This window comes from Camellia sinensis, chromosome 4 (assembly GCF_055761805.1).
Source record: "Camellia sinensis isolate YWXY chromosome 4, ASM5576180v1, whole genome shotgun sequence".
NCBI lineage: Eukaryota > Viridiplantae > Streptophyta > Magnoliopsida > Ericales > Theaceae > Camellia > Camellia sinensis.
In genome coordinates, this window is record NC_138964.1 from 219,838,357 (window position 1) to 219,843,446 (window position 5,090).

Genomic DNA, 5,090 nt, shown 5'->3' on the forward strand with positions numbered 1-5,090 from the left:
ACACCTGTTCTTGGAATGCGTGCCAAGCCCCCCCCAAAGGTTGTTGATTCTTCATTTTGCTGCAACAGAGAGAAGGAAAGGGGCATAGCAATGTATTTGCACAGATATATGCATGTCTCGATCCTCGTGCCACCAATCACGCATACCGAGGCATGATGGCCGAGGAGTCGAAATGCACAACTCAATATAGGATGAATGCACATGAAACTACAGCTAAAACCTAACTCCATCATGGATAATCCGGAGTGTCGGTGACTGGGGAATTGAGACACATTCCGTCACTCGGAGTACGAAATGTACCTCGTTTCCCGTGCCCGGGCTAACTCCTATCCCGGATACGATGCGATATGCATGACATGCATGAAATGCAACTAAGATACAATCCTAACATACACAATGCTATGGAAATGACATGCCTCGAAATACGTGCACACGGGCGCGCAAACCGAGAAAATGACAGAATGCGATCTAAGATACAACCTAGTATGCACTATGCTATGAAAATGAGATGTCTCGAAATGCGTGCACACGGGCACGCAAATCGAGATGCCTCACAATGCGTGCACACAAGCACGCAAACCGAGAAAATACAGAATATGATGAAAATGAGATGCCTCGAAATACGTGCACACGGGCACGCAAACCGAGAAAATGACATGTCTCGAAATACGTGCACGCAGGCACGCAAACCGAGGCGATTATATGTGTCTCGAAATACGTGCACGCGGGCACGCAAACCGAAGCTATGATATGATATGATGAAATGACATGGAAATGACAAATGGGCTTATACCAACATGAGTGAGCCTCAGCCACACTCACATAGGATGCCTGCGGATAAAAATGGAGTGCCTCGAAATGCGTGCACACGGGCACGCAAACCGAGGCGGTGACAGAATGCAATGAAATGACATGGAAATGACAAATGGGCTTACACCAACATGAGTGAGCCTCAGCCACACTCACATAGGATGCCTGCGGATAAAAATGGAGTGCCTCGAAATGCGTGCACACGGGCACGCAAACCGAGGTGGTGACAGAATGCAATGAAATGACATACAGAATGTAATATGGACTTATACTAACATGAGAGAGCCTCAGCCGCACTCACATAAGATGCCAATGGCAGAAAATGAGGTGCCTCAAAATGTGTGCACACGGGCACGCAAACCGAGGCGATGCATACGCAATGCAAATGACATACAGAATGCAATATGGACTTATACTAACATGAGAGAGCCTCAGCCGCACTCACATAAGATGCCGATGGCAGAAAATGAGGTGCCTCGAAATGCGTGCACACGGGCACGCAAACCGAGGCGATGCATACGCAATGCAAATGACATACAGAATGCAATATGGACTTATACTAACATGAGAGAGCCTCAGCCGCACTCACATAAGATGCCGATGGCAGAAAATGAGGTGCCTCGAAATGCGTGCACACGGGGCATGCAAACCGAGGCGATGCATACGCAATGCAAATGACATACAGAATGCAATATGGACTTATACTAACATGAGAGAGCCTCAGCCGCACTCACATAAGATGTCGATGGCAGAAAATGAGGTGCCTCGAAATGCGTGCACACGGGCACGCAAACCGAGGCGATGCATAAATGCGATGAAATGGCATGAAAATGATAGCAATCATTCTAATGGAATTTCAGCAGTAAAATATGGGGGAAAACAGCCCCGAAATGAGGCGAAATGACATGAAATGCATGGAATTGTCCCGAAATGCGAATCTAGGCACCCGAAATGGCCCATAGCTATGCCAAACATGCACAATATGGACGTGCAATGCAAAGACAGAAGCTAGACAGTCCCAAAAGATGCACTTTCACAGTTATAAGCATGGCCAAACAGCAAGCATAGGTATGGCAAAAATGGCATGCAAGAATAGGGGCCAAAAGAGGGGTAATGAAGCAAGTGGTATAAGAAAAACCCAAACTGAAAAATTTCCTTCTACAACATTGAAGAGGGACCAAAAATATGAATATTTACAGTATATGGTAGCCTCAAAATCAGTATACAAACATGATAGAAATGTGATGCAAAATAAGGCTCAACAATGGCTATAACATGAAGTATACAAAATATTCACCAAACAGAAAAAAAGTGTGAATGAAACATGAAGTATAGGCCAAAATAAGACCACTTTCAGTTCGGACCAAGGTCCAAAAAAAGAAGCAAAGAGGGTTTCCAATTTATGCAAAATGGGGCCAAATAGGGGATATAACTACAAGTGACACATGGAAGCACCAAACAATGTTGAGCCCGTCTCCAATGTTGAAGAGGGGCTCAAAATAAGCCTTATATCAGTTTACCACATGCTCGAAAATAAATTGCTCATGGGTCAAAAACAGCATGCAAAACTATGACATACAAGATGATCAATGAAGCAAGTGTATTACGGAGGGCTCAAACAGGGTTGAGCCCTTAATGAGAAGTGAAGATGAGCTCAAAAGATGGCCCTTTTCAGTTAGGGCCGGAGCTTGAAACCAAAAAGAAGTGGGGCTTAGAAATGGATCAAGAAAAAGGTTCAAAAGGGTAAAAGTATTACTTACCCTTGAAGAATCGAACTTTTGTTGCTTTTTGGATGGATTTGCAGCTTCTTTAGCCTTCAAGAATCCTTCCTTGTTGCTCGAAATGAGATGGTGGTGGTAGAGCTTGGTGGTGTAGAAGGAATAATGGTTAGGGACTTAGGGTTTTTTCAAGAGTTGAGAAGGAAGAAGATGGAGTTGGCTATGGAAGCTTGAAGGAGAGTTTCTCTAACCCTTGCAAAGGAGGCCACCAGCTGGTTATAAGGATCAAAAAGGGGGTGTAAAGGTGGGGGAGAAGGAGAGCAAAACTCCCCCACAAAATATCCCCCGAATACAGAAAATATCTGGGGGATATTGCCCCACAACTGTAAAGTGCACAGTGGGAGGAACACGGCCGGCCTCTCACTTTTGCTGGAGGTGGCCGGCCGGCCACACCCCCTAGCCGGCCGGCTAGGGGTCAAAAGGGCCAATGTGATTTTCTGGCCGGCAAGCTACTGAGGAGGTAGTCCTATGTGTGTACAACACAACCATGTGGTTAAAATTCCAAGAAAGTGGGTCTAAGGGGTTCAACAATGGCTCGGAAAGAGGGGGTCAAAAGGGTCAAGTTGACTTACTGGCCGGCCACGAACTTTTAGGGGCCTCTCATGTGTGTACATCACAGATATGTGGTTCAAAGTTCAAGAAAAAAGGTCCAAGGGGTTCAACATTAGCCCGGAAGGAAGGGGTCAAAAGGGTCAGGTGACCTTAATGGCCGGCCATGAACTTTTAGGGGCCTCTCAGATGTGTAGATCACAGATATGTGGTTGAAAGTTGGCAACACTAGCTCCAAGGTATTCAACATTAGCCCGGAAGTGCGAAAAACGGGCGCCGGGAGGCTCCGGAAGAGAGATAACTGGTTGCTGCAACAATTGCTGGCCTCCCACCCTTCAGTGACCTTCCCTGTGATAAAACAGAGGTACCTGCCAAAAATGAACGAAAACTGTTGTAAAACGAACGTTCCGGGGCCAAAACACGCAGTTCGGGGTCCCGAAAATGGGCTGTTAAGCACCGAAAATGGTATTCGACCTCGAAGTGGGTTTCTTAGCCCCCAGTGTCCCTCAAAAGGGATGAAATAAGATGTATGCCAAAAGTCAGAGCAAACGGAGATGGTTAGGCGGTCCCGAACCGAGGCACACGGCCTGACGGCTCCGAAAATCGGAAACCGGGCTCCGAAATGGGAAAAATGGCCTACGGCCACCAAATGTAGCCTACGGACATTTGAGAGACGGTCTACGGAACCTCTCCCTTCCCTCAGGAAAAGAAACAGAGAAAACCGAGTCTGGTTCGCAAACCGAGATAAGGCACAGAAGAGGGTTCGGAAGTCCGAAGGCAGGGCTCACGGCCGTGACTCTGAAATTTCTGAACAAGCACATTATGCAATATCACCAAGTGCTCAACTGGTGACGTCTGAGTCTCAAGGTCGGTCAAAAATGGGGTGTCTACACTCCCTTTCTAAATCGTCATGTGGGAAGGCTGCTGGACGCCTACCAGATCAAGCACCACAAGTCTAGTCCATACTATCCCCATGGGAGCGGACAAGCTAAGGTGACCAACAAAACTCTCATCCGAATATTGAGTAAAATGATGGATAAAGTAGGGCGTACATGGTCCGAACAACTCCTCGTAGCACTCTGGGCGTATAGAACGTTAAAGAGGAAGCCAACTCAAGTAACCCCATTTTCCCTAGTATATGGGTCCGAAGCTGTGTTATAAGGTTGAGTTGGTAGTACCCTCAGCAAGAATGGCTATGCCAGAACACTTAGTTCCAGATAGCAGAAAGAACGACATAGAGGCAGTCGAAGAAAGAAGAGATCGGGCCTCGCAGACAATAGAAAAGTATCATATGTCCATAGCTCAAGCCTATAATTAGTTTGTTCAACACAAGGAATTCAAGGAAGGGACTTGGTATGGAAGACAGTGGACGCAATCATACGAGGGCAACCAATCCCCAAGTTCTCACCCAAATGGGAATGCCCATACAAAGTTGCTGAGGCAAGCAGTAACGAGTACTACAAGGTGACAAGAGTAGATGATGGGTTCAGAACTGGCCTTATCAATGCCCGGTATGTCAAAGAGTATTTTTCTTAATTTCTTTTGTTAAAAAAAAAAAGAGCTGTAAGTTTCTTTGTTAATACTTCCAAAACAAAGTGTAAAGAAAGTGTCATACACTTAGTAAACCTGTTACTCCTATAAACACTTAGTGCAAGGAAAGTTTTCCATACTTGGCAAAATTTTAGCCTTATAAAGACTTAGTCATGGCCGAGTTCCATTCATAGCAAGAGTTTTGTTCAGCCTTAGAAGATATGTAAAGGCAATGAAAAGAATGTAATGAAGTAAGACTCAATATCTTTGCTTTTCATAAACATCAAAGTTTTCCATAGCATGATTACAATGTTCAAAAGGCAAAGGAGAAAGAAAAAAGATAACAAAAGTACAAAGAAAATGAGCCATAACAGAGTCACAATAAATCAAATCAAACCCTTCATTAAGGAGTTCATCAGGGTC